The 18,690-nt window shown below is 35.2% G+C and overlaps 1 protein-coding gene and 1 pseudogene across 1 annotated transcript in view; both read left to right on the forward strand.

The window, feature by feature from the left end:
- Positions 1 to 2,181: 2,181 nt before the first annotated feature.
- Positions 2,182 to 16,315, forward strand: LOC118913911 (myosin-IIIa-like; annotated as a pseudogene).
- LOC118913910 (serine/threonine-protein kinase TAO1-like) overlaps positions 5,005 to 18,690 on the forward strand; it is a 232,030-nt gene continuing 218,344 nt past the window's right edge. Inside the window, exon 1 of the mRNA XM_057498123.1 lies at positions 5,005 to 5,129. The gene's annotated coding sequence lies outside the window, so the exon portion shown is untranslated. The remainder of the gene's footprint in view (positions 5,130 to 18,690) is intronic.

Below are 18,690 nucleotides of genomic sequence, written 5' to 3' on the forward strand. Positions count from 1 at the left end.
TTATTTCTCCCCCTCATTTAAAAACAGTTTTTAAAGAACCATACTGATGCATCTATTCAACAGCTACATATTTAATATCTACTACTTGCCAGACACAGAGTTAGGCATTATTAGATTTGAAATTGAACAGATAGATAAGGTCTCTGTTGTCAGAATTAAAAGGTAAAGAAACATTTGCCCATTTAGCCAGCATTTACTAATTGCATACCGTGTGCTAGACATTGTTCTGGAAATTGTGGATACAGTAGTAAAAATAACAAAGTCTATATACCCTCTTGTAGCTTACATTCTAATGGAGAAATAAACTATGTGGGAAAGGTTGGTCAGGAATGGTCTTCCCAAGAAAGTGATGTTTGTGCTAAGATCTGAAGGCTGCCATAGGACAAAACGAGAAGACTAATTGAGACCAAACAGTGGTTACCAAAGATAGATAACGAGAGCAGATTCATGTTTGATGCACATTGGTTTGTAGTCTTCAAGATGAGAAGATTAAGGAATTTATCATTGATTTTATTTTTTTAATTATTAAGTGAGGGCATCAGTTGGGAAGTTTTGTGGAAGGGGGTGGGCAAGCAATGAGAGAACAATTTGGAGAGAGAGGTCACTGTGAAGCAGTCACTCCAGAGAGAAGCAGGTATACAAACCAGGAACATGCAGTAGGATTGCTGGGCAGTGTTAAGGGTCTACTTGTTAATCGTGAGTTTGAAGGGAAACTAGTCAACCCGTTGTGTGGTTTTTCCAGCTACATCACAGATGTAAAGAAGATGTAAGGTTTAACCAGAGTTGGGGTTTTTTTACTCCAGGAGACTGGTCCTGGAGAGAGAGCAGAACAAGAGTGTTGATGAATTATGAAACATAATTCAAGAAGTAGAATTTAGAGTGGGGAAGGAGAAAATGAAGAAGAATGGAGGCTGAGGAAAGTTGATGGATATAAAGAAAGTGAGGAATTCATGGATTGGAGGCATGGATGAGGTTGAAAGTTGTGGATAGAGAAGTGAATTTCATGGGCTAATATTATTATGCAATATTAAAACATACTTATTAATAGATATTTTTCTCTGTATGCATTCATATAAAAACATATCAACATTTTAACATTGAAAAGAGTGAGGCTTTGCATAGATAATTGAAAAAATGTGATGGTCACCAGAAGTTCTGGGAGCCCTTCATTTTTTTAGTAATTTCATACAAATGGCTGAATGCAATATAGCAAGGATGTAAAAGGTTAAAAGCACTACTCGGAAATCAAGAAATCTGGGAACTTGTTTCAGGTTCTGTGCAAAATTTCCTTTTTAAAGTCACCTGACCGCATTGGCCATGATCTCCTAATTATTTCAAGCACTGTGCCCTGTGCTAGGCATATAGTCATACCAGAAAATGAGAACAGGGTGCCACTGGAGTACGGAGATGGTCATTCAACCCAAATGGGATTGAAAGTGGTCCCATTTGGAGGAAGTCGTGTCTAAGCTGGAGTTTTGAAAGATAAGAAGGAATTAGAAGATTGCTAAGAAACCACAGGCAGAAATGGGAGGGAATAGTGTATATAGAGATCCTCAGGCAAGAAAGAAATGACCTGAAGGATCCCGTGCTGGTTCAGAGTGTCTGAGAGAAGAAATGTTGAGATACAAGACTAGGAAATTAATAAGGTCCATATTTTAAAGGACCTAGTAGGTTATGTTAAAAGAAATTCCATCCCAAAAGCAATGCATGGGCTCAGTGTTGGGTTTTGCCTAGAGCAGGACTGTACGATACGATCACTTTAACGTGTGGGATTTGCTTTGATGAAGAAGTTGAATTTTACCATTTCTAAGATGCATTCTAAAATTCTTTGATTCATTATATTAATACCTAAATATACAGCATTACATCAAAATGAGTTAAATATGGTCCTCATATTTTAATCTGAAAAGAATTTTAATAGCAATTAATATGGGACTATAATAAACATAAAAGTAAAGCCCTACTTAGAAAGTCCTATTAAACTTATATTCGTCTGTTTGCAAAAAGAATGGAAATTAAAATTTTCTGTGACTCTGAGTACATTTGGTTACTGCTGTGTATCTTCTTCCATCATATTAGTGAAAATATTAGGTAATTTCCCATGAGTTTGTGTACCATTTAATACCCCTGATCAAATGTAGATGAAACAACTTTTTGTCTCCAGTGATTTAGACTTTTGAGATGCTTCCATTAATTGGAAAAACGATCATCTTTGATAAGTTCCCTGATCCTTCAGATACATAGGAAATCACCGAAACCATTGGCAAAGGAACTTACGGGAAAGTTTTTAAAGTGTTGAACAAGAAAAATGGCCAAAAAGCAGCAGTCCAAATTCTGGATCCAATTCATGTAAGTCACATTACTTTTTTTCCCACTAATTAACTTTGTTTTTATCTGTATTGAATAGTTAAAAAGTCTGTAGGCATATTATCTTGATTTATTTGTTATAGCGTCAGTTAGAACCTGAAGAAAATGTAAAAAGAAAGTCTACTTAGTTTTTCCTCATTTATCTGCTTAACATCTATTATGGGGCCAATAAATACTTAATAAGCCAATAAATATCAAGTACAAATAATTACATAAATATAGCTCTCAACAGCTCAAGTTGATTTAATATAATTTTAGATTTCAAAAATTGTAAAATACAGTCGCATGGGTCTAGAAGTATTCCTCAAATGTCATTTTGACCAGACCTTTTCTTCTTGCCTTTATTTAGGTTTCAGGTAGAATATCTCTCAAGCTAAGTCAGAAATGTTTTTTAAAAATTAGATATCTTTCAGAGAAGGGCTGTTCAGGTTTGCTCAAATGTTTCTAAAGCAGAAATGGTGTATAATCAGGGTAAAGTTCCTTGTGACAAACTGGATTTCAGGTTTAGTCCTCATGGCCTATTTGTAAGTGATGCCCCAGTGGAATCTTCCTTTGATTTTTTTGGAATAGCAGTTGCGATAAGGGATCCTACAAAGCCTTGCCTTTGCCTTAAAGAGCATGAGGAGATTGACAAGATTCTTTTCTGGGGATGAAAGCTGACCATTTGGAAGCATTTTCAGCTCCTGGGAAAAAAGTGGCACCCCCATGGCACACGGTGAGCCAGAATGACTCAGCCATCACATAATGCCCCAACGTCTATGGAGAGAACCTTCTCCAATTACTTGATGGTTGCACGTGATGGGATTGTGGTTTGATGAAGTGACATCATGTGTGCGGTGAGGACATGGAGTCCTAGACCTTGTCACAGCTCTTACATGAACAAACATACAACAGTGCAAAAGGTCCTGGACCTCTGTTCATCTTATGGTTGCTCTTTATTTTTCGATAGTTTATTTCTACTAAACCCATTATAACCACAGTGCTTCATATATTTTGAGCAGAGAGGGAGAGTGGGGGTTTATTCTTAAGTAATAACTTAGATACACTGGAGGAAAAAAAATGAGAAGTACTATGCTCAGGTTAACTGATACTGAAGGTCTTCATATTACCCTATGGAAAGTTCTGACCATTTACACTGAGAGAAGACAGACACAAATAAGCTGCATCAAAGTGACTGTACCTCCTGCGTCCAGTCTTTGTAGCTACAGGTTGGGATTCATGGTGGCAACAGAAAGGCCTTCCCCTAGATCTCAGTGTCTGGCCCCACAATTAGGGTTTCTCTCCCATTTCCCTGCTTCTTAATGGAGAAGAATGAATGGTTTACAGATTCATGAATCCACTATTCTTTCATAATTTACTCCTATTGGTGTACTACTATCTTATAAACCATGTTTTGTTTTATTGTTCTATTGTTTTATTGAAACATACTGAGTTCATAACTGTAGTATGAAGTTTGTTCTATGGCTGCTTTCATTCTTTTCATGGTACATATATACCTTTCTAGGAATTATTTATTTACTCTTCAGCATGTCCCAAGTTGAATAAAAAATATTTATAACCATGAGATTAAAATCTTAATCAAATAAGTTTAAATGCACCCAAGCATTTTACAGAATGGCTTTTTTATTAAAAGGATCCTACTATTATGAATTTTGAACTAGTAAATTTCTTTCCAAGAAAGAGATGAAATGAACAGAATTAGAAGATAGTAAGTGGGCTGCTTGTCTCGAGCCTGCCCACACTCCCTTCTTGAGTGTGTACTTCACTTTATTAAACTATTCTTTGTTTGTAAAAAAAGAAGGTAGTAAGTGGTAGACTTTGAATCTAGACCTGCATCTTTTGCTAACTAGCTCTGTGACTTTAACTTCTCTGAGCTTTAGTTTGTTCCTCTCAAATTAGAGCTCTGGTCCATAACTCTTTACAGCTCTGTGATTGCATGGTTCTGTCTTCAAACAGTGTGGACACTAAATGTTACTGTAAAAACAGTTTAAGCTTTCTCTCATCTATTATTCTGTGAGTTGTTTAATGTATTGTGTTTTTCTAGAAACATGACTAAAGTGTCTATCTTGCATTTTTCTTGAAAAGATAGCAACCTCTTCTGTTTCTGGTAAATGGACCTTTAGCTAACTAAAGGCTATATGCCATCTTCTATAATTTAACTCTATTTTACTTTTTTGGAAAGGTGGGAATTTATTGCTTATATGACTAGTATTTGAAAACCTCTATATATCCTGTATTTCAAAAACAAAATGAACCAACTAAGAGTTTTTATTTCAGATCAGTGGCTTTGCCATTGAAACAAAGTTAATACTACAAAGAAAGGAAAATCATCTGGAGTAGTTCTCCATGCATGTTTCTTTCTAATTGCATACAAAAATAATATTTTATTTATTCCTTTTTAAGTCAATGAGATTAACACAGTCAGATATGTATTTGATTAGCAAGAAAATTTACAATCTCTCCCCATAAACAATGTTACGAGAAATTTCAATACATAATACTGAGAACAAGAAAAGCTATTAAGACTTTGCTTTGACAAAATTCTGTATTTGGTAGTCTATAATAGGTTTCTTTGACATTATTCATGTTTTTCTCACAGTTCTCTTCCTATGACTTTTTGAAACTAGGATATTGATGAAGAGATTGAAGTGGAGTATAACATACTAAAAGCACTTTCTGACCACCCTAATGTTGTTAAATTTTATGGGATGTACTTTAAGAAGGATGAAATAAATGGAGATAAGCTGTGGTTGGTTCTCGAGGTAAGTGTTCCACATGATTTTATAGGTGGATGTTTACAATGTGGTATAGGAATGACTTAATGTTTATGTAACATTGACACCATAAAGCAGTTCTTCTAGAATGTTCCTTACTGGTCACATCCTCAGTAAAATGTTGTGTCCAGTTCTGGCCTTGTCATCTTAAGACACATAAGGAAATTAAAGATAAGCCACAAAGACTATTAAATATAAAAAGAAAATATCTTCACAATAAAAGACTAAAGAAACTAGGGTTATTTTCTTTACAGAAGAACAAGCTTAAAAGGGACTTCCTTATATTTACTTCATCCATATTTTGTTCAACTAACATGTGATAGAGGCTCAGTGCCAGGTGCTAGTAAACAAGAGGAAATTAGTGTCAGTGAGGCTTCATTAGACAAAAATGGTGAGCTGTGATTTTCTTTTTTCTGTCTTCATTGAATACTAATGACATAAAGTACAAAACCAGTTATACATTTATGGGGTAAAAAAATACCTTATTAGACATGCTGTTGAGTACTTAATAAGTTGTCCCCAAAGAACTGCAGAATGTGTCTTTTCAAGTCCCAAGAGTTGGTTTGGACAATTCTAATGTAGGAGTACTAAAAGGTATCCCTCTAAGGTAACTGCCAGCCCTAGAACAATGTGCTTTTCCTAATTTTCATAGAATATTATTATTCAAGAGGTAATCTTTCATGCTAATAAAATTCATAAGAAGTTTTAAAGGTTGCTTTTATCCAACCAAAGACTAGTAGAACCTTTATTTAACCGCTGTAATGGCATATTTTGTGTCCATTATGATGTTAATCAGCATTTAATTACTGTATTTCTTTCAGAATATTCTATTGGTTTTCCTGCAGGGGCATGATAATCACTATTAATTATATTGTTTCCATACTTTATATATATATTTTTTTTATTATGGTTTTTAAGTGATTCTACAAATAATGGACGATCATAGTAGAAAACACTTAAGGCTATATAAAGAACCACTTGTAACATTTTATGAATTTACTTCATCCTTTTTTGTATGTTTAAAATGATTGGCAATATTATTTATGAAATTTTTTTCACCTAATATAATTCCAGATGGACAATCATTTTTATCTTTTTCAAAATAAATACATTGATGTTGTTAATTAAAAGCAAATATAACCAAAAGGCTTGTACTGTAGAGCAATAATAATGTAGGTGCACCTTCTCCTGAGCAGGTGATGTACCTGGAAATGTATGGCTGAACTCTGCTCTTTCATTTTGTAATCTGTACTCTGAAATTTGGCAAGGTCCTTAAATTGTACTTCTGGAGTCCTTCATCCCCCTGCTCCATTCTGGAGGTCTGTCATCTGACCTCTCTGATAGCTCTCTGCTGTGCCCTTGGGTGGAATCAAGTTTCCTGGACCTCCAGGCCTCCTCTTTCCAGGTTTGCTCTCTGTCTGGCACATCATGTAGTAGTATGCACCATACACTCATTATCCACTGCCCTGGTGTCACCACATCTTGAGTCCCTTCCATTCAGTTTCTCTAGGGAACAAAACTTCAGTCTCTTGCCTGGGTGTGTGTGACAGAGGAGGGCCCAGGCAGGCTCCTGGATGTGGATATTTTGCATGTGGGGTAAGAAAGTGTCAGCACTTTGATTAGAGACTTCCAAAGGATCCCTTGCTTTCTGCTCCTCCTCTTCCAACTCTGCCTCCACTTTCACTATTAACTAGCTCTTCTTGGGCTGATCTGCTCAGGTGACCTCAGAGCCCTCAGCTAGTACTTCAGCATGAAGCTGCCTCTGCGTCGCTAAACCAGTTGTCACTAGGTTATCTGCTTTCCATACTGAAAAATTTTGTTGAAATTGCTTGTCCACTGCTCTCCTTTTTTCTTGTGGTTTATACTTTTAAAATATTCTTTTGCTATCATTTTAATGAAGATTTATAGTGAGAGGAAATAAATTTATCTGTTAAATCTGCCACCTTTAGTTGAACCATAGAGCATTTCATAGTTGTAAAAAAGTATTTTCAAGAACTTTTTCAAAATCTGAAACTGTGTATTAAAGTATTTTATAGAAGTTTAAAGATTTTTAAAAATAACCAGTTGTGCTCTTTAAAAATAGGCAATTTATTATGATGGCAGAATTATTTTGATTTCTCAAGTTTAAGATAGCTTTGTTTTTAGTTGAATTACACATTAAGACAAAGCAAAGCTTTTACTGATCTAAACTTAACTGCCTAAGTAATAGTACACAAATTATGAACTTAGACTATTTTGCCTTATGTCAATGGAAAATTCTTAAAAATTTACTTTCATGTTTGTGTTTGCATATTTGAGATGTAATGGTGTGCAAATCTTAATGTAGTCTTGAACATAAAATTTTTTATCATTATTTCCTTCAAAACTTTTTCAATAATTTATTATTTTTTTTCCATGCAGAATCATTTTCAGTTTAGCATTTGAATGGAGATTCAGGTATTCTGCCTAATGGGCCTGGGCACAAGGTATAAATCTCTGTCCAGAGATTAAAATATTGAATGAGATCAATCATTGTCTTTTATGACTGTCAAATCCCTGTTCTAATTATATTGTTATTTCTCAGTATTGTCACTTGGGATTAGGAGAGAGTTGGAAACTCTGGATTATAGTTAAATGTCCTTTTGAGAGAGTAGAAAAGGTTGATTAAAATGGTTTTAGAATATCCAGTACAAGTGAAGCAGTTTCCTGATATAATGAATCAGTATAGAATTAATATCTTCTTTGAACTTTGTCCTTCTATTTTATTATCAGGTGGAAGTATTGTAAATATTCCAAAGTGACTTGAGGAAAAAGAATATATGGTAGTTTATTAAAATAGTATTGCAGAAATCTTATGTAACTGAACTTACAAAGTAGTGAAAGAAGAGCATAAAGAAAGCACAAAGTTGGCAAACTGTATGTAAGATAATTGATTTGCATATGTAAATTAGGCTAATTACATGTACACATAAGTGGCTCAAGGTGCAATTATCTGATTTATAAACATGAATGGTGCAGGTGCTGCTTTAGAGGCTTTTCAGAAAACTGGCTTGTGACATCAATACTTTGTTCTACAAAATGACTAATTATACTTCTTTGGTAATAAAGCCCAAATAAGTTATTTTACCCAAGGACACAAATGAGTGGCCAACGAGAGGCTGTAATATTATACAGAAAGTCATTTTATCAGTGCCAGGCTTCAACATGTATCTCCACAGAGAGGGTGTCCTGGAGGGGTGAGCAATTGGTGTTACACCCTGTTATTAGCTTGGCCTGTGGGGAGGCTACACCTGCTCAGACAAACTCCTGCTCGGTGACTTTTCCCCATGAAAAATCATTTTATTTATACTTCGATCCAGAATTGAAATCCTAAGAAAAATATTTCCCCAGCTCTTGCTGGGCGGCCTGTTTTCTTTATTATTTAGTCATGATTTTTAATTATTCTTCCACTTTGATACAATTTTTCTCTTTCCTGTATTTTTCCTTCATTTTGTTATACTCTTTGATCATGAGTGATATACAAAGCCCTGTTTAGCAAAATTTCCTTATAAATTCTCTGTATGTTCATTTTCAGACTCTATTGCCCATATTTATTAAAAGAGCACTAGTTGCCCTCTGAAATTCTAGTCACATGCTTATAACGAAACTAATAAGAGAAGGGAAAGAAAGTTTTCTGTGGGAACTGATTTTTTTTTTTTTTGCAGAATGCCTGTGGGAGTTTTATTGTCACTTACATCTTAGGTTCTCCTAGTGATATAGGCATAAGGGGAGAACTAACTTTTTTTTTTACTTATGAAATACTAACATGATTTTTTTGAAATACCATACTTAACATTAATTTCTGCTTATTGCTACCATATTTCTTGATGACATGCTTAGTAAACTATAGATACCTCTTTTGGCTTTGCATTTTCTTTAAGTTCTAATGTGTGGTGTTGAGGGTCAGTGGCCAGGTTGGAGGGAAACCTGAGGAGGTGGGAGTTGGTTAGGTTTCTGTATGTTTATCACTGAGCTGAGAGACTTAACAGAGTCAAAATTGAATTAAATCAGTCTGTTATTAAGCATTTGCCACTGAAAAGACAAGGGGAAAACAAATTTACCTGTAATTTTCCTTCTTGGTTGGATGAACAGCCACATTGTAATCACATAACAAAAACAGTCTTCTGTTCCAGGGACTGTTTATGTGGGACTTCAGCCATAAGGGAGCCAAAATTCAGAGTTTGGATATCTTTCTGTTAAGGGACTCTTTCCCTCATAATCCAGTCTTAACTATAATTACTCCTTTCACAGTGGTCCTGCAGACTGTATTCTGTTATTTATCTGTATTAGTCCTGATTTGTTCACTCTTAATAGTGACATTGCTTTCTCTCATTGCTTTCCAATTATAACAATTTTTGTCTTTAAAATTATATCCCTTCCAAGAAATCAAATACTGAAAATTACAGGTGGTACTTGGAAGCACAAAAATTAGGCAGATAGTCATAAAGGCTCTCAAATGCACATTTCAGGTAATTGAAGTGGTTTTCATAGATATAAATACTGCTTTCATCTGTCATGTGTAGTTCTGTTTTTATACTTATATCTAGTAAGATAAGATTTGTCATTAAAAAAGAAACATACGGTGACAGAAAGAAAATAAGTTAGAGTAAGTGAATAAGTGGCTGCTGTTTGTTTAGTTATTAACCCTCTGATGTTTCTACCCTGGAGATAACATGTCCACAGAAGGGGACATGAAGCCGCTGCAGGCTTGTCTATGTGGGAGGTCCCGGAAGCAGGGCAGGATTGGGAAGCTGGGCTTCTGGATTGCTCTAATAGCATAGCATTGTTCCTTCCTTCCTTTAGCTGTGCACAATTGCAGTGGAGGAGCAGACTGATGGGATGGTTCCTTTTATGTTCATAAGGCTGAAACAACCATTCCCAGTTCTCATATAAAAGGCTGTTATTTGGTGTACTTGCAGCACAACAGATAGCCAATTACCTAGAGTCATTTCATTTTATTTTCTGTTTAAAGGGCAAGTTGGAAAACCAGGCTAAATGTACTTCCTTACACTCATCTAACCCAGGAAATATATAAATACTATATATCATGTTTGTGAATCTTTCTTCCCTAGCCATACTTAATTCTTCCAACAGCATCAGCTCCCTGAAGAGGATTGCAAGTATAGTATTATTTCAGGGGGAAAAAGTCAAGGGACCCAAAGTGTTTTGCTGTTTGGTGAATCAATATAATTTTACCATATACATTAAAATATTTCATCCGAGTTCCTTTTTTATCATCAATTTCTTGTTGCTAACATTATCGATGTTTATGGTGTTTTCCTAAGGATTTTAAAACCTGTTAGGGTGAGGGAACTGTTTAATATCTTGATTTAGTGGTTACATCATTGCATACAATTGCCAAAACACATCCCACTGCATACTTAAATGAGTCAATTATGTTATATGTCAATAGGGCCTTAAAATACTGCTTCCAGTTTACACATTATAAAAGTAATGTGAAAATTATATGTATCACAAAACTATACATTAGGAAATACCTATCAGGTGATGGTACCATTCTCATTAGTATTTTCTCAGTAATTTTTTGGAATGCAGAATTTGGTATGTTTTATTGAAATTAGGTCAAACATGTCAAACTTTGAAGAGGTACCTTCCATACCATGTGAAAAGATGGCCTTCTGTTATCTATAGTGATGGCCACAGTATCTATAGTGAAAAATGCACAATACTGAGTTTTACGGCAGATTAGACATATGGAAGAAAAGATCAGTGAACTTAAAGACAAGAAAATAGAAGCCGCCCAGACTGAGCACCGAGAGAGAAAAAAGAATGGGGAAAAAAGCCCGTTTGACCACAGTATATTATGTAGTATTCTAATCTACTTGTAACTGCAGTCTGAGAACTGGGGTGGCTGGGGGGCGGGGTGGTGGGGGTAGGGGAAGATACAATATTTAAATAAGTAGTAGCTGAAATTTTTCTGAATTTGGTAAACACTAAAAAGCCACAGCTCTAAGAAGCTCAAAATCCCACTTGTAGAATAAACTAAAACCACTCTAAGATGTGTCACAATTAAGATGCTGAACATTAATAATGAAAATTATAAAAATACCAAGAGGATAAAGGTCACATTACATGTAGAGATAAAAGATCAGAGTAGCCACTAATTTTTGAAAACGAGTGCAATAGAATGACATCATTAATGCAATGCAATAGAATAGTATCTTCTCAGCTTGTCTCTTCTGGCATGGACCCATGCCTTGCAAGCAAGCTGGGATGTGGGTGATGGGAACCCCGTTATTCTTGGCCTGCCACTCCTGAGTTAGGAATCCATTATATGAATGGAGGCTAGGTAGAGGGATGGAGTCCCCCACACACTCTAGGAATTTAGCTCTGCAGTACAGAGTTGGGAGAGGGGGTGAGAAGTGCTGGTGGTCTCCCCATCCCAGGAAGCTACTGTAGACCTTGGATGAATCTGGAGGGACAGGAAACCCAGTCTTCTTGGCAACACTCACCCAGAGTATAGCTGTTGTCACTCTGCGCTAGTTGGGAGGTGGAGGAAGAGAGTGGCTCAAGTGCACAGAGTCTTGCTGTTCCTACCAAGATTTAGGTATATTCTTGAGTGCTTCTTGATTTGCTGTATATCCTTTACAACAGTTTCCAAAGAATTTAAGTGGTTGTTCATTTTTATAATTTTCATTTGTTATGATTGTTTCACTGGCGATGGGTCCATAGAATTCTTCATAGCACCATTCTGGGAAAAAAGAATCCTATGAAGTCTTTACAAAAGAACTAATGATCTTGTGTCTTGTGTGAGGCCAGCATTATATTGACAAAGGAAGGCAAAGACATTGGAAGAAAAAATTATAAGCATTCCAGATGAATGTGTATACAACAATTCTTCACCAAATACTAATGAATAAAATCCAGTAATATATAAAAATGTGAATGTATCATGACTGAGTGGAGTTTATCCCAGGAATGCAAATTTATTAAAACATTAAAGTAAGTTTGTTAAATATTAAAATTCACTGCATCATAATTCACTGCATTAACAGAATCAAAGAGCAAAAAAATCATGAAAAACATACCAAAATTCAACATGCTTTTGTGATAAACATTCTTAGCTCACTAGGAGGAGATGGAAATTTCACCTAACAAAGTGCATTACCCAGTTTTTTTAAAAGTAAGCAAAAGTTTGGACTCTTCACAAAAACATATAAAATATGTTCAATATCTTTAGTGAAGTTCCAATTAAAACCATGGTGAAACTACTAGTACACACCCAATGGCTAAAAGTAAAGACTGATAAAACAGTATTGGTGAGATTGTGGAGCAAGCTGAACTTTTACACATTGCTTAGGCAGTGTGAAATTGCACAATCACTTTGGAAAGAGTACAACAGTATCTTTAACATTGCACATATATTTACCATATGATCAAGGTTTCACTTATGGGCATTTACTAAAAACTCGTATCTAGAAAAAGATCCAGACATCAGTGATGGTAGCACTTTTATAAAATAAGCAAAGTAAAAACAAGAATGAATATTGCAAAAATAGAGTTTCTGCTTTTGTGGCCTCACAGAAAATGGGCAGATGAAGCAAAAGGCCTTAGAAACAGTCCTAAAATAAAAAAACAATGAAGTCAGGAAGCCTTCTCCTACCAAATATAATTCTTGTTAAGAAGCTATAGTTATTGACATAGTAGATATTGATGCAGGAAAAGCCAGATAGGTGTACAAAATGGATAGAGTCCAGAAATAGATCCATAAAGATCTATTTATAGATAAGATAAAGAAAAATGGAAAAACATCAAAAGCCAGGAATACCAACTGCAGAAATTAGCAGTCCTTTTTCAGAAATAGGAGTAAAAATCACATATGCTTTCCCAACATAGTAAAGACAGAGTGCATTCAGAAAATTTACAAAGGCTGTCTTGGGACGGTAACTGTAATGGTCTGTTTATGGACAATCATTGCTTTTGATTTAGGGCTTTTTGAAAAAAATGTTTGACTACAGCTTCAGTAGAGAATTCATTTTCACTGCTGCTCTGTTATTTAATTAGTGTAGCTCTGGTTTAAGAAAATTATACTTCAGTTTTGTTTGATTAAGGAATGTTAAGGGCTTAAAATAGCTTCATGTTGCAAACTTATACTTAACAGTTTTTCAGTCCTCTGTTACAAATCCTTCTTTTAGTCTTAGTGATTTAAGAATTGTGTAGACTGTTTATGATGTATTCATTCACCTGGATGCAATTCTTTTAAAAGGGAAATATAACATCATTTGTATTTTTAAAAATCTGTTGCCTAGATTAAAAACATTTACACTTCATTTTATATCTTTTAATCCTTCATATTCATGGAAAAAAATGTACTTGAGTTAAATTTTTTTTTCTTTTGCAGGGAATGCATTTTATGCTAGTTGAGCAAATTTTAATTTCATCCAAGAGCATATTTGAAATTTTACTAATTCTAAATGAGGATTTAGAAAATTCATGACGTGATTTCATTTTATTCATCTTTAGAAAGAGTTCAGATACAAATTAATCATTGCAAAGGGATAACAACAATAAAATCAGGGACAGAACATTAAGAAAAAAGTTGATGAATTTGAGTTCTCCCCTCTCCCCCCCATAAAGTAAATTTCTTTATTGCAGAAGACGCCATAACCAATGTAAATGTATCAAAATAACCTAGAGGAGACTTTTTGTCAACATATATGAAGGCAGATTCTCTCCGTCATTAAAACTTTTCTTTTTTTCCCTTCAACTTGATGTTATCAGTCTGTCTGTGAAATGCTACAGTGCTGGCTTGTAATTATCCACAGAACTATAATTCAAGACCTAGCATATAATCCAGGCAATTATAGCTCTAATTTAGGGTTTTTCAAACTTGGCACTGTTGACATCAATAGCGGATTGTTCAGTGCAATGTTGGCAGCACCCCTGAGCTCCCAGTGCCAGTAGCATCTAGTCCTGACATTCAGAGATACCTCCAAGCAAAATCATCCTTGGGGCAAAATCATCCCTGTTTGAAAACCACTGTTAGCTGTATTTTAAGCCCAGCAAAGGCAAAAGGTGCTCTGTCTGCCTTTGATCCATGTTAGCACCTATCTTGGTGCTTTGTACATAGTAACAATTCAGGAAATATTTGTTGAATATAAAGAAATAAAGAATAATTCTTCTAGAAATCTTTTCTTAACCAAAAACGCTATTACAACAGCAACTTATGTTATCAAGAATAATTTCTGCATTAGTGCCTCACTTATGAGAAACTGTTGAATATAAAATGCAACCATGAGTAGGATAATTTGCTTCTGAAACAGTATTATAGGGGGTCTATCATAACTTGTATTAATTCTTTATTGCTCCATTGTTATTTTAAGACTTTTACAAAAATTCTTGATGCTGGCACAGCTAGATTTTTTTTTAATTAATGGACTTTATTTTTTGGACAGTTTTAGGTTTGTGGAAACATTGAGCAGTCGGTACAGAGTTCCCATAAACTCCTTATCCCCAGTTTTAACAAGTAGTAACATTTTGCAATTGTATGGAATATTTGTTACAGTTGATGAGCCAATAATGATACATTATTAACCCAAGTCCATAGTTTACATTAAGGTTTGTTTTTGTGTTGTTTATTTTGTGAATTTTTAGACTGTATTTTTTTTTAAAGCAATTTTAGATTGCAAGAAGACCACAGATAAGAGCCCCAAAGAGAGGTGGGGTGAAATGCAAAAAAGCTAAAGGTCAGAGATTAGGGGATCCAGTACCCAGAGGTCACAGCTTCATCGGGACCATTTACTGACTTATCTGCCCTCTCAAATTCCTCTGCTAATACCAGTGTTTCTTTGTTCTTCAAATCGGAAACTCCTTGAAAGTTTCCTGTGGGATTTACTGTTACCTAACACTGGTTAATCTGACGGTGAAAACCTCCCTTATCATGTTCTTCCCTCTTGTTTTTCCATTACATTCCCCTACTTTGGGGAGGAGGCTAAAGAATCTGAGAAACATATTTAAACACAATTTTCTAGAATATTAATTGTGATCCTTATTTCAATACACTCTGAAATTTTGCCAGAAAGGAGGCATGTTTTAAAACTAATGCACATATAAAATAGTATATAGCCATGTTTGGAAGTCATAGAATTTACTGCATTATTAAGCTATCAGAACTCAAAAATAGTTTTACGCTCTAGATCCTGATATTTGGGATGAATTTGTAGAATCATGATTCTTGTCCTTGAATTCAAAAACCAAGCCTGTGTGTCTCCAGATTCTCTTCTAAAAAGTAATTCATATGAAAATTGTGTTAGAGTCACTAATTGTTCACTCATGCAAGTTTATATATTCATTTGATTAATGAAAGCATATAGATGATGGAAGTAATCATTTGAAACAAAAAATTGCAACAATTTTTAAAGGTATTTTCAGGAAAGCTTTCATAGCATGTACTTAAGATGTCATATCTATTTTAATATATATCTTGAAATATGTTTTTATAGCTATGCAGTGGAGGATCGGTGACTGATCTCGCAAAAGTCTTCCTGAAAAAGGGCAAAAGAATGAGTGAGCCCATAATTGCCTATATTTTGCCTGAAGCACTATTGGTAAGGCCATTTAAATTGTTTGTGTGTTAGTTATTGGGCATTCTGGTTAAATAAAAAATGTGGATCCTAGTTTTAGAAAAAATCATTACATTAGTATTTATTGGTGCAAGAGTATATGCAAAATCTGAAATGTTTAGCATAAGAAATTCCTTTTTTCCATTTGAAATCTACCCTCTTTTGTTAACAGAATGCTGAGTTCTGATTTCTTAAGTGCATTTCAATGATTGTAATTGTGATGAAGGTAGCTAATTTTTGTTTTTTTACTAATAGTTAGGTTTTTATTTGCCCATTATTTAAAAGAAGTTTATAGAATGTTCTTTTTCTATTGAGATCAACACTCTTTTAATAAACTATTTGATAGGAGCCAAGGGTATACTCTGGTTTTAGGAATTTTTATATAGTCCAAAGTACAAATGATGTACTTTGATTGAGCTAATTCAGTGTGAAACATTTAAGAATGTTTGAGTGTTAAATCTTAACATGTATTTCCTATTAATTTTGCACAAATGCATCCACCTAAAAATTTGTTGTTTTTGTTGTTTGATGTTTTCTTTAAAAGTCATTATATATTTCCGACCTTTTAGGGACTTCAGCATTTCATTGCAACAAAACTATCCACCATGATGTAAAAGGAAATAACATCCTATTGACCACTGAAGGTGGAGTTAAACTCTTAGATTTTGGTAACTTTTGTTTGACATGCATGAGTTTGGGCTGCAAAATGAGTAGTATGATATGACTTGATAATTTTCCATCAGCCTTGCTTTCTAGGCATTGAAAGTAGAGAAAAAACAGTATCTCCTTGAAGTGAGAAAATGCACATATAAAAAAATTTGGCCTACGAGAGATTCCTAAAAGAAAGGACTTCTTTCAAGCCAACTGGCTTGTGTTCCTAATGCCACTGTAGCAGTAAGTGGTTGATTTTCTCAAATAGACCACATCCCAAGGGATTACAGTGAGCCTTGAGCGGTCATCCCATGGCCCTTACTAATTTCTTTATAAATGGGCATGTCCCCAAGTCCAGGATATTGAGACTTGAAGAGAAGTCTTCAAAGGTCTTTGGGAAAATTTCTTCCTTCCTAAGGAGGACCAGGGAAAAGGGGTCCCTTTCTTCCCTGGGGCCCTTTGTGACTTACTGTGATGCCTATAACTGCTGAAGCTGCGTTGTTCTACCTCAACTGGAAGGCCAACCCTGAGACAGGCAGAGCTGAGAGGCAGGAAGAATGAGGGTGCTTGATGCCATCATTGAGCCTCTAAATCTGACTTTGGAGGCTGCCCTATCTCTGGGCCTTTTGTTATGTCAGATGATAAATTTGTGTATTCACTAAGCTGATTTCAAGTTTCTGTGTGCAGCCCAGGGCACCATAGCTAATACTCTTCCCTTCAACTAGGAAGTTACTTAGACATTGGACAGCACCCCCTGCACCTCCTCTCATTTGATCCTTAAGCACACATGACTCCCCGGAGGACAAGGGACATTATGCTAGGAGAGCTTGGAATTCTTCAGTCATTCTTCACCTTCCCTCTGCCTGTGCTCTGGTGGGGATTGGGGGGCAGGGTCTCTCCCTGTGTATTTTGCCATCTTTGTGATTATCCAATGGGACTCTATCTATTTGGTCTCTACAAATAGATAAAGATACTTAGAAAGATAGGTAGGGCCTTTAAGAGGTGGGACTGTGTCTTATTCTGTTTTGTAGACGTAATTCTTTGGATATTGTTGTTCAGTGAGTCATAGTTGAATGAATGAATCTTCATTCATTTTTCTTTTTGGAGCTGGAAAGTTAGAGAAAGTAATTGATTAACTTTAGAAAGTAATTATTTTAATATCCAATTATGCAGCTCTCTGTAGTGATCTGGCTTAACTCAGGAATGAATTTCAGATCATGTAGAGAGGAATGGATGAATAACATCCTTCAAACAACCAGGCAGGTAGCTTTTCTTTCTCCGGTGAGCTTTTGAAAACTACTGAGCACTAGTGAGTTTGACAGTGAATTCCTGACTAATAACTGGGATATAGCTAATCTGTGTTGGTAGTTGAGTTCAGAGGTATGTGTTTGAATAACCTGGCTGGGTTAGAATACTAAGAACTTGTGCCTGAAATTTAAAGAAAAAGAAAATACTCTTCACTGCTTCATAGGCATGGCCATGTCTCTCCTCAGAATAATTTTGGCTCTGCTCTAACAGACCCAACTGGAGAACTTAATATATAACTTGAGGTCCCATAATCCTTGCTTTAAAAAATGGCTACAGTATTTATAGCCTAGGTGAAAATTGTTAAAACAAGGGTAAGTGTCCATCATAAAGAAAAACTTGGTAAACCAGTAACTTTGAGAAATGCAACTTCCTGGGATACCCTCGAAAGCAATCTAGATTAAAAATATATGCATAAATAAAGTGACCTTTCACATGCTATTTTTATAAACTAGTCATACCACCTGGAAAACTGACAGAATGGAAAGTCTTGGCTTTAGGTTAACAAACTTAAAGACTTCACTTTCAGCAGCAATTAGAATAGAAGGTCATTCTATTCTTAGTGTCTTCTTAGTGTCTGATACTAAAATGTTATTTGCATATGAGAGAATGCTTATATTTCTGTTCTCCATGGTAAGGGGACATGGATTCAGTTTGACAAAAATGATTTGTAAGTTTTCATATGAATTAATACCTCAGGGGCCTATGTAGTGAAATTTCTCAAGGGCAGAAGGAATAAGATGTGGTAAGTCACAGCCTGCAGAAACAAACTGAAAATCAATGTCCTTATTTTATGTTTAAATTAAGCTTTCAGAGAAGGTTATAGCTGGGAATAAAGGGTTTTGGAATACATTTTATTTGAATCTCTCATCTTATAAAATATATGGGGAGCTCATTGTTGGATAATGAAGATCTGTGTTTGGATGGCTGCTAGTCCTTAGAATGTCCAAAATGGAACTTCACCATCTTATCCATCCCTAGAAATCTGCTCA

Source organism: Manis pentadactyla, chromosome 3, assembly GCF_030020395.1.
Source record: "Manis pentadactyla isolate mManPen7 chromosome 3, mManPen7.hap1, whole genome shotgun sequence".
In the NCBI taxonomy this organism is placed as follows: domain Eukaryota; kingdom Metazoa; phylum Chordata; class Mammalia; order Pholidota; family Manidae; genus Manis; species Manis pentadactyla.